The sequence below is a fragment of the Leptidea sinapis genome, chromosome 34 (assembly GCF_905404315.1).
Source record: "Leptidea sinapis chromosome 34, ilLepSina1.1, whole genome shotgun sequence".
NCBI lineage: Eukaryota > Metazoa > Arthropoda > Insecta > Lepidoptera > Pieridae > Leptidea > Leptidea sinapis.
In genome coordinates, this window is record NC_066298.1 from 4797104 (window position 1) to 4809928 (window position 12825).

Here is a 12825-nt window from a genome sequence, read left to right on the forward strand (position 1 = left end):
TTGAAACTAAAATACCATAATTTTCCGTAATCTATGAGGATATAACGCCGAAAAAAATAGACTTAAGAACTTACCTATATTTTGACAATTCACGCACACTAACACAAACTAATATTCCTGGCCTGTTTTTATCGGTTGTCTAACAGCAAGAGATTCTATCTAGACGTATAAATTAATCTAAGGAGGATATATATAAGCACAACTGTATGTTCAAACTTTGTTCCGAATAGTATTACGACAAAATCTACTCCTGACGCAAAAGTGTAATAATAGGCATAACAGACATTCCATATTTAAGGTTCTTAGCCTCTCAGGATATTTATCGGGAAAGTATCGCGGTTTGCGTGCCATACGATGTAGATCGTTTTGTCCTATGTAACGGCTCTGATCACTGTTATTAATAGAATAAAAAACGCGTACACAAAAGGCCAGCAAAGCTCCTGGATCCATCTGGATGTGGCGATCTTCCAGTGTGGTTTTCAAAGAACTTTCTTCTAGGTTCAACCAAGCTGTGGAATAAGCCTCCTATTGCGGTGTTTCCGGAACTATAAGACATGGGTAGGTACCTTAAAAAAGCGCCTTCAAAGTACACCTTCCTTAAAGACCGGCAACGCTCCTGTTTTCCCTCTGGTGTTGCAAGAGAAAGTGATCACGTAACATCAGGTGACCCATACGCTCGTTTTTCCTCCTCTTTCAAAGTAAAAAAAACATGTGAAGAAATACGCCTACAACTAACTTCAATTAGCGCAAGTCGTAGTATTTTAAATAATATCTGAGCAGCTTGTAATCTTTCCATGTTTATGCCAGACAATTAATCAAAGTTTCCTGATCAAACTTACAAATAGTACTGGCAGATACAATCTCCGTTATCAAAATGGCCGCACCAAAATCTGAAACGAGAAACCATAAACGATAGTCTATGCAGACCATAGACACGTAGACCAGTTAAAATTTACGAACAATACCGCGCAGAGGGCCAACGAACGACAGACATCTGTTCCGAGTTCCGACTCGCAATAAAAGTAGACGGCAGCAGAAACATAGAATTTTATCACGGCCGTGTTCATCATAAAGCATCCCTCTACGTCGGTAGGGGCGCATAAAAGTTTACAGGCATTCGGCTAATAAATCGTGTCAAATAAATAAGTGTTGAGTCGGTTGGCGGCATATTGATTCGTCATGTGCCGCCTTGGAGCGAGGGCGATAGCGGGGGAGCGACGCGCGCGGGGGGAGCTCGGCCGGTCATAAAGGTGCGTAATGGCCGCCGAAGGAAGACAGCGCAGTGGCGCGCATCGATTAGCGTTCGCTGCTACGTCAGACGCCGACGCAACTCGTTACCGACCAACAAACTTACCCGCGGCCCGAGCCTCACGTCGAGCCGTGATTCGCGACATCATCTCTTCTGATCTGAGACTTGTATTCCAGAAGGCGTCTCAATACGTTATCAAGTATGATTTGTCTTTTTTAGAGGAGACAAAGAAGACGAGGGCTCACGAGGCACCTAAGACAACGATGCCAGTAAATTAATATGAACTTACTTATGACAGGTTCAGCCCGAGTTTACTGATCTAAGAATTTCTTTGAAATTGATTAGTAGTTCAGAAATTTTTTCAGCTTAACCACACAGTCATAGTTGACTACAATACTACGGTGATTGTAGGTAGTATAACAAAATATTATCATAACGACTTTCCCTTTTAAAATCGAATTACCGCCCCTCGCCACTAGATGTCGTAGCATGTCGCACTTAACCATTATCATGCAACTTTCAATAAGTACTATTATAATTTATTAATTAAGAATAGATGCGTGCAAAGTCATTTGAATAGAATGACAACTGTGTCAATGTTATGAGAATAAGATATTCTTTAAAACTCTGGATTATGATAACAATCAAACCGAAAACAAAATTTATCCAATTACCAGCACGGAATGTTATTGACCCGCTCAGCAGTACTACCTAGTAGTTGTGTCAAAAAGTATTTTTTTTAATGGTAATAAGGAACGAGACGTGCAGGACTTTATTAGAATGCAGTGCCGCTCAGGATTCTTGAATAAAACCCAAAAAATCTGAGCTGTGCACAATTGTGCTCGTCACCTTGAGACATGAGATGTTGTCTCATTTGCCCAGTAATTGCACTAGCTTCGGAGCCCTTCAGACCGAAACACATTAATGCTTCACGGATGCAGAAATAGGCACCGTTGTGTTACCCATAATCTAGCCGGCATCCTTTGCAAAGCCTCCCACTGGTTTTCATTGCAAAACTGAAACAAAATCATGTTATAGTTTAATGAAACATTTTCGTGTAAGGTTCAATTTTGTAATTGTTTACCATGTACCTAGTATATCAACCCATACGCGGTCATTAGAAATTAATGAAATTGAAAGTATAGTTTAATTATAGCGACAAGGTTCTATCGACTTGAATCATGATTGAGACAGTCAGCAGCTGAACAAAAACTGACTGAAAGTCATGTGACGTCATGTGGAGGTGCGCATTTGTAACTATTATGTGAAACTTAAATCATACAAGATGACGTGTATATACAATGCCGCGCTAAGCTGATCAACAGCCGTCACAAACACAGGGTGTTGTATAAATGTCTGGTAAGGTAAGTGTTTTACACGCTCTGTCTATTTTTGGTAGAATTTAAACGTCCTATCCAACATTTTTAAAAATTATTTAGATTATACTGCCATTTTGGGTATACCAGTATGCTCTCTACTAATGTTTTCATTTTGTGTCCACGTTCGAAATGTGTGAAGATAACTATGCAGATGCAACCAAGTGTAAATTTTTAGAGTATTTTGCTGTTACACAACCAATAAAAACAGGCCAGTAGTATTAGTTTAGTGTGCTTGACTAACTACGTCTTACACTTGCGATTTGTATGACACTTTGTGTTAGTGTGCGTGCATTGTTCAAAATTGGCGTTAACTGTCAACCTGTCAATTTTTTGGACGACCGATCACTACCATTAAAATTGGTAAACAAATACTCTAAGCTTGGTGGTCTACCTTAACGTGACATTGTCAAACTTGTGGTATACCTTCCACAGGAGCCATTGTAGGAAGAATAGAATAGAATCTAAACGCTTAAATCATCTTAGTGTAAGAACAATATACATAGATGCATATTAAGTTCACTATAAAATATTTGGAATATCACAGCAAGAGTAAAAGAATTTCATTTTATATAAGATACAAGTGGGACCTAATTTAGATGTTTAATATATTCGATGACAATCCTTCATACATTTAATTAATGATAAAAGGCATAAAAAGCCATTTATTTTCTCATAATTGATTCCGTTACAATTATGTTTGATGTCATTTCTAACACCACCACCGCTTCGGAAACAAATTGCGCTCTGTGAGAGAAGAAGGGGCACAAGAAACTCTTCCAGCATTCTTTTTGCTCTCTTTTTAATAAAATATACAATAGGTATTGTACTGTCATTGTTATTTATATAAAATAATAATTATCTAGTCCCAGGCTATCCGATCACCTAGATATGAAGCTGTGGAGTAGTAGGATTTACGACAGAGCCATTGGTGTCCAACCATCCTTGTTTTTTTAATGTGTAAAATTTTATTTTTTTGTGTATATAATATAGTACCTAAACATTCTGTAAAATGACAATAATGAAGCAATCATATCTAAACGGAGCACCCTGTAAACAAGCTGGCATCGAACCCGTACCATTCGGACGTTGATTAAAATCTCTCACTACAAAGAACTTTGATATATGTATAAATCTCTCAAGCTTCATATCAAACCTGACACACAATTATGACCCTTATACTTTATTATATAGAGTCGCAGTAATTATATTGTACCTGCCTACCACCTGTCTAGTGATATATTGGCTTTAAATAACATATCTTATTTATGTTGGATTGGAAATAAAATGTAAAAAGGAATTGAGTGGGCGGTTGTGGATTTGTGATCGACCTTGTCTGTGTGTGTGTGTGTGTGTGTGTGTGTGCAACATAATCATTGTGTGTGTCCTGGAACTGAGGGGAATTGTCCCAGGACCTACAGCTGTTCTAGTCTTAGCTCGTAGTATTTATTAATAGGATGAAGAGGCACCTTTTACGAGCTTACCAAACATTAGATGAAAGGGGAAACTAACATAATTTTCAATATAATATGATCCTTCTACAGACAATAATTTACAATACTATGATAACATTAATTGAAACTATTATTACGGGGAATCGTACCAAGAATACTGGCAGCATTTCCACGTTGGATAGGTAGGCTGATCCGTTGACCGAAATAGCTATAATAGCTATAATAATAATAACTTTTATTTCCCACCAACAACCAAAATTACAATATATCGAAAAAACTTAAAAATACAGGGGATACATAAGTTTTGGTCGTGGATCGCTGGTGCCTGTGGTTGGTAATAAAATACCTGTATTAATGGTCACCAGGATTCCACTTACACAGTGACTAAAAAGCTTGAAATTCGAAAGGATAGAGGTAAATGTGAGTGTGTGTGTGTAAGAGAGAGAGGGTGTATGTGAAAACATGCGTACGATAGGGTGTTCTCGGTTTATAGGTGTGCTAACTATCCAAGACCTCCAGAAGTCTCTCTGTGTGACAGTAGTCTTGCAAAAGGAGCCATTCGTGTGCAGTTGACCGACATTTGTACATGTTTAGACCATACAAACATAATACCTTGTGTAGCTTATTATTAAGGTACGGTCCCAGAAACAGAAAGAATCTGCGGCTAAATGATGTCCTTACCTTCGTAGATACTGCCACAAGATGATTGCGGCGAGCAGACTCTGGCCTCAACTCAGTTAAAGGGTGCTGTTTCATAACAATCGCCAATATGAAGAGTTGCCTGACTTGACTCAGAACTTGACAGTATTCATAAAGTTTTGTGGGATACAGGCGAGGCTTCAAACAAGCTGACAGTGCTTTGGTTGCCAGTAGCCCTATTGAGGCGAGAAGATAGTACTTTGTACATTCTCCGCGCCTCTGGGCCCCACGGGCCAAGTGTCTCGACAGTCGACACCAAATGGCACAAATTCAAACATTGGAAGTACCAAGTATCTAAGAAGTAAAATAGAACCAGATATCCGTTGTTGGCGAGATGTGGTACGGACCACATCCCTCACACACCCTCTTAAAATACAGTAATTGCAACAGTCACATCCGCCTCAAGTGATATATTTCCCATTTGTTGTAAAATGAACATTCAATCTGATTTCGTTTGTTCGGCTCTATGCAGTGTCGTTGTGAGTGTATTGTTACACGAAGAAGGGGTTTGACCTGTGGAATTGAAGGATGTACTAAAAGACCCAGTGCTGCAGCATATTCCACCTTCGCACGACACGCCACAAGTTAGGATATCATCCCTAACATATGGATGTGTGGCGGTCCTCCACAGTGCGGTTTCCAAGGAGCTTTCTTCCACGTACTACAAGCTGTGGAATGAACTTCCTTGTGCGGTGTTTCCGGCTCGATACGACATGGGTACCTTCACAAAAAGCGCGTACACCTTCCTTAAAGGCCGGCAACGCTCCTGTGATTCGTCTGGTGTTGCAAGATATTGTGGGCGGCGGTGATCACTTAACAACAGGTGACCCGTACGCTCGTTTGTCCTCCTAATCCATAAAAAAAACGCGGTTGAAAAGGTAAGACAATTAACTGATTATGACTTAAAGAGCAATGTTTGAGGAGGACCAAAGCCGTTTCGCCATATTATTATTCCAAATGTCTATGTAATAACATATGTAGGTGTTGCGTGCAGACACGTGTAAGTAGGCAACATGTAGCTCATTATCTATCTATCTATATATTTAAAAATGAATTGCTGTTCGTTAGTCTCGCTAAAACTCGAGAACGGCTGGACCGATTTGGCTCATTTTGGTCTTGAATTATTTGTGGAAGTCCAGAGAAGGTTTAAAATGTGAATAAATATGAAAACACTAGGAATTAAATAAAAACAACGATTTTGATTTTTCTTTGATGTGTTCCCTGTCGTTCAGAAATCAAATTAAAATAGTTTAAAATGAATAACTAATAAGAATTTTTAAACCTTTCTAACTTTCTCAGGAGGTAAAAAATAAACTTAATTTTAGGTAACTATATTTGGTAGACAGTTGTTAACTATCCATCAGATTATTTTTATGTAGGTTGATAAGTTAATTCATAAAAAAACATTATTTTATTTATTATATACAGAACAACGTCTGTCGGGTCAGCTAGTATTTTATAAAACATAATCATAATGTTAACTCCAGGAACAAACATAACCTTATAATTTATACTACTTAGCTAAGTCGAGTTAGTAAGTGGATTCGAGAATGGTTTAGATTCACAATTGAACTACCTCCTAAACGGCTGGACCGATTTTTGGATGATTTTTTTGTGTGTTCCAGTGAATTTGAAATTGGTTTAGATTCTTAATTCCGTCCATATAATATAATTCTCCTGCTCATGTGTATGTTAGTGAACTCCTCCTAACGGCTGGACCGATTTTTCAAATTTAAGACGTGTGTATAGGACAACGTCTGTCGGGCCCACTAGTTAAATAATAAATTTTATTGTACGATTCTACATTGTAAACATATTTTTATAAAAAAAAAGATGCCCCCTGAATTTGTTGTGCCCGTTCTTTTCAGGTCTCAGGCATACCTTTTGGAATCGGCGGGTCGACCTGTAAAACAACTCTGGTTTGGGGCACCCCAGCATCAGCTCGATCCATTTAACCCCGTGCAACGCAAAGCAGCACGATTTGTCGAGGACCCAGTGCTCTGTGAACGGCTGGATCACTTGGCGTTGCGCAGAGACGTCAATTCATTGTGTGTTATCTACCGCATTTATCACGGGAATTGTTCCGAAGAGCTGTTTTACCTGATTCCTGCTGCCGAATTCCACATTCGCACGACACGCCACAAATTATTAGAATATCACCCCCACTATCTAGATGTGTGGCGGTTTTCTTCCACGTACTCCAAAGCTATGAAATGAGCTTCCTTGTGCGGTGTTTCTAGTACGATACGACATTAAAGTTTCTAACATAATAAATGCGTTTTAAGTTAAAAAAAATAAGATGATGATTTATGACTATTGACCAGACTAATTCTACTAACTCTGAGCGATTGGACTGCTTTCCTTTACGGACGCAAATTCCAAATAACACAAAGTGAGGCACCATTAGGTGCCTCACTTTTCAAATAAAGAGCGTAGTTAATACTACTTTTGCGTAGTATTAACTACGCTCAAACGGGTGTATTCGAGCCAGACTCGAACAATGTGTGACGTTGACGTGCCACATTAAACTTTGCTAATAATTGAAACTAAAATCGCCGGGTCGCGTAATAAAACTTTGTAAAAATGATACTACAAGAAATAAGAAAGACACTGGGATCACATATCAACAACAAGTATTTTACATTTTATTAATTTCAATGTAAAATAACACGAAGCGTATGTTACAAAATTTGAAAGATGCCATTGAGTGTCAACATGCCACGCACACAAGCATCAAATAGTTGCCGTAAAAAAAAACCTAAATTGTCTTCAGTAGTGCGGTATCTAGTTGGCAGTGCAGCGGGGACCAATCCGTTTCAACGCGTCAATTATGTTTGCATAATACATATGATTTAACTGATTTATCAGCCTAATGTCCGATCTAAGGACTCTAAGTCATGGTCATATTTACCTATACTTAGCACCCTCATAATAAATTATCCTTAAATAATATTTAAGCGACGTATCATCGTAATGCGAGCTAATTAATAATAAATCAACGACCCGGATTAGGCGAGACTCGGACTGTACAAATGCTTCCGTTGCTTTTATTTACGTTATTATTTATAAAAAAAAAATGGTAATTTATGGCTTCGGGGACCGCCTTACGGGTGATTCGGCGAGTGTGCCACATACTGAAAACTGAAATGAATTACGAGTGATTCTAATGGGCCGCCATAAAGGGACACAATATTATGTTTTAATTTAATTTCACCTAATTCTTTATCATTTTTATTTTCTTTCTATCACGCCGCTGATAACTTTAGGCGATTAGTAAGAACGTAACAGCATTTTTTCCACGTTTTTTTTTTATGGAAAAGGAGGAGAAACTAGCGCATGCATGCAGCATGGCGCAAACTGTGATTCCTCACAGCAGCGCTAACAGACTTTAAGGAAGGTGTACGCGCTTTTTTTGAAGGTACCGATGTCGTATCGTCCCGGAAACACCGCACAAAGAAGCTCATTCCACAGCTTTGTAGTATGTGGAAGAAAGATCCTTGAAAACCGCACTGTGGAGCACCGCCACACATCCAGATGGTGGGGATGATATCCGAACTTGTGGCGTGTCGTGCGAAGGAGGATTTCGGCGGCAGGAATAAGGGGTAAACACCTTCGGAACACTCCTCGTGATAGATGCGGTAGAACACACAATTTTAATTCCCTGAGATGTTTTTTATATAAACTAATAAGCTGCTATACATCAATAAGTCTATTCCAAAGATTCGATCACAATACAATAAATTTTAACTTGACATGAGAATTCCAAGTCAACAATCTATCGCCCATTGTGATTATAATATTTCTAACAGTAACGTTCGAGAAAAGAAAAAGGCCTTAATTTATGGCGACATAGACAATGGCAGTAATGTATCACTCGTCATAGAGCACAGATTAGGAACGTCATTTTGACAGATTTATGAGTCGCTTGCATAATGCGGTGCGCACACAAAAACAACAGTGGCGGACGCACGTTACGGAGAACTAAATCTCTCAACGGTTTTTGCTAATTTCTATTCAATGTTAAGAAAGCATTTAAGAAGATAATATTACAATTTACGAGTACCGCGTCATACAATCATTATTGAAGGCTGTAAAAGCCAGCCCTAAGAATAATTATTATATAACGTAAATGGAAGAGTTGGTATAAGAATACCTACAGCTTATATAGTAGTCAAAACAAAATAAGGGCCATCACGTTTTTATAGTATTATCATGAATTCTTGAGGTTTAGGAGTTGATTAAAGATTCGATTGAATAAATTAATATATTTTTATTGTAGACAGCATAAAATAATGACGGAAATAATGAAAAAAAGAAAAAATTTCTCCACTTTTTCTAAAAATTATCATTTTTGCAAAAATAATCAGTGGGGACAAAAAACATTAAATGTTGGTTGATTTGTGACTGCCCTCAGTCCTAGAATTCCCTTCTCGTTTTCTAATGCACTCTTGAAGCCTGGAAGGTACACTCTCTACCAGGTGTACCAGTGTTTCTTAAGGAATTTCTTCCTAGGTTGATTTCAGAATGTTTATTAGCTGTCTTTCATTGTGCACGGCTTGGTTTGTGCTTCGAACACTGCGTTTCAGTAAATCCTACATGTGTTCCATGGGATTGAGATCCGGACTGTTTGCAGGCCAGGGCAACACCTGTATACCAGCCTCCTCTGGGGCTTCTCTGGTGGCCCTAGATGTATGAGCGCGAGCATTATCGTGCATCAGATGGAATTTTGTGCTGATTCTCTGTGCACATGAGACCAGATTGGGTCTTATGAACTCCTTGATGTAATGTTCAGCTGTTATTTTACCCTCGTTTAGAATTACCAGCTCGGTTCTGCCTGACATAGAGATTCCTCCCCATACCATAACATTGGGCCCCCAAAACTGTCACTTTCATGTATACAAGCATCCGAAAATCGCTCACCTTCACGCCTCCAGACCCTAATGGGACGGTCATCACTAAAAAAATTTAGCTTTGCACTCGCCCGTAAACAATTCTGTGCTCTAATCATTCGTATCCAGTCCCGTTCACAACCATGACGCATGGACCAGCCATCGCCTCCCTTGATTATATTTTACCGAAGGGAACGACACGAGCCACGACGCCACAAACAATTATATTTTAGCGAACGTGACGAACAAAGAACTTACACTTTACGGATATAATTATTTACCTTTTTACTTTCTGTCGATCGGAAAGATAAGATTTATTCCTTTATACGCAATCGGTAGATCTCGATGAAAGCTGACGAAATATAATCAAGCGCCCTACCTCCAAGATGTTCTTATGATTATTCGTAGACGATGAGTTCTTTCCATGATAATTTGAAGATTATTATAATTATTGGGGAAAGCAGCACTTAAATCTGTAGATATATTGTGCCCCCTACATTCCCCCCCTAGTGATAACTATGCTCGTTGTGAAGAGGAAGCCGAGCAAACGTTTTGAGAAATTATTCCCTTGCACCATAATAATTAGAGGATGGACCGATGTCTGTTACCCGAACGTTAGGTGGAAACGTGCATAAACCACATGAGTAAATAAAAGAGGTTTCTATGCCACAGACCTTTTTTTCTTGTCATAGGATAGATGTAAGAGCAACAGTAACTGTCAATGATCTGGTTGTCAGTCATAAATGATTATTAATAATGTGTGACAAAACTATGTTTGATAATGTAATATTCGATGTAACATCTAGTTTAAAACTTAAAATTAATCAAGCAAAGACTATATAATTACAACGTTATAATAATGGTAATCAAGTACTTCCAATAATTAACAAAATACATAAACTTGCTTCAAATGCACATTTATTCTTTGTCAATAAGCGCCATCTCTAGCCGACATATTAAAACAGTTGACGTTGTGCAGCTGCTCCGCGTCCACAATGGCATATTAAGATATTTGAAGGTTATAATAACTACAAAATTAAACAATATTTACTGATGTTAAATTCAAAGAGTTAAAATAGTCTTAATTATAAAGTCAGGGGTTAGTTACATAATTTCCATTAATATATTTATAATTTCCATAAATATCTTGAACTAAAGTCGAAAACACAGCTGTTCCAGTAGGTAAGTATGGTTATATCGTTATTAATAGTTAAAAATATGTTAATAAAGTATGTAAATAAATAAGACTAATGCTTAATTAATAATAATTATGACTACTCACCAGATATATATCCTTTAATTTAGAAGGCCCAAATTATTGCTACACCGACGCTATGACTCAGCTCACTTTACAGATACAGACGCAAAGAAAATGGCGGAAATGGCCGATGTTTACCGACCGGTTTGCGGTAGTCTCCCGACTTCGGTGACGGATTCAGCTGACATGGCGAATTGGCGACTCTCGACAGCAAACGCGCGAAACGCGTCGCATGGTGAACGCGTGGCGCGAATTTCAATTTTCCCACGTTCCACGATTCGATAGCGGAATGACTTTTAAACTTTTTAGAAAAGTGGTACGATTGTGGTGTGCTGCACGAAATGCTTATTAAATTTAATAGAATGAAAACAAATAATTATATAAAAGAAACGTTTATCATATACCTATAATATAGACCTGAATAATAAACAATTATATTGGTTTTCTAGAATTTCTTCTTGATCTGTGTGGCTTGTGGTATATTGAAGTAATTTAATAAAAAATAAAAGGTGGTGGTTAGCCGGAGTAACCGGTTGTGAAGAGATTTAAATCGTTGGAGAGGTAAGTTGGACAATGGATATCGGGCCACGATTCGCTTAATTAAACATGATAAATAAAAACATAAGCTGACCGCGTATCCAAGAGCAGAGCACGCCGGCTGCCAGTCCGGACTGTGGACTAGGTACGGATGGTACGGATCCGGATTCCGGAGTAAAATACAGGATACAAATACCTACTTTCGTAAATTTGCATTTATTTCAACAATACAAACAATTGTGAAGGTTGTTACGGTACTGTTCAAAAGACAACTATTATGAACATACAATTTTTGTTAACCTAAGACCTATTAAAAACAAAAACAGTAATTTACGATGTGTGTCTTTTATGCATTTTTTTGTTTAATAATAATATACTTGTAAATAGTTTTTAAAAGGGTAATTAGCGTACATTTTATTGTTTTTGTTAATAATTCTCAGCGTTAGGTATAAAATAAAAAGTAACTTGACGATTCAAAATTGTTTTTATTAAATCTTTTTAAATTGACATTGTTTGACTGTTTTTGTGTTACAAAAAAAACCACAGTTGTTACGTTACAAATAATTTTGTTTGCCCTAAAATGTTTTCTTAATTATTTTGAATCTTAATAAAAATATGAAATGCCATATATGTAGTTACCTAATAGAGCAGATAGGTAATAGACTATACTATTGCTGTCTGTAGCTGCGGGTCAGATATTTTCTGTGACAGAAAATATTTAGACTTTTTATGATTTAATTCTTAAAGTACTTAGATAAAGGATTGGCCTCCGCTGCGCTCCAACTAGATACCTACCGCAGGCGTAGTCGCAAAGTGCGGCAACTAATACTTCGCCCAAGTGGGCGTACTCGAGCCAGTCTCGAACAATGTGTGACGTTGACGTGCCACGTCATGTTCTGTCAAACTTTGCTAATAATTGAAACTAAAATGCCGTGTTGCGTAGTTAAACTTTGTAAAAATAATACTACCTACTAGAAATAAGAAAGACAGTGGGATCACATATCATCAGTAAGTATTTTGTATTTTACTAATTTCAATGTAAAATAATACGAAGCGTAGGTATATCACGATGACACGCACACAAGCATCTAATAGTTGCCTTAATAAAAAAGCTATTGTTATTAGGTAGTGAGGTATCTAGTCGGAGCGCAGCGGAGACCAATACTTAATCTAAGTTTAAGTACTTCTTGACATAATCTCAAGTAATTTAAAAATGTATATCAATAATAATATTATTAGTATTTTACACTAGATGGCGTTAGGTGGTAAGAAGATTCGAGAAGAATTATAGGACCGAATTATAAATTACATAAATAATAAATCCAACAACAATATGTAATTTAATAAATTTAAGACGAGCCTA

The 12825-nt window shown here is 37.6% G+C and overlaps 1 protein-coding gene across 1 annotated transcript in view; it reads right to left on the reverse strand.

Moving 5' to 3' along the window:
* Positions 1-11070, reverse strand: part of LOC126974916 (zinc finger protein 28) — a 50865-nt gene extending 39795 nt beyond the window's left edge. Inside the window, exon 1 of the mRNA XM_050822655.1 lies at positions 10950-11070. The gene's annotated coding sequence lies outside the window, so the exon portion shown is untranslated. The remainder of the gene's footprint in view (positions 1-10949) is intronic.
* Between the last annotated feature and the right edge of the window lie 1755 nt (positions 11071-12825).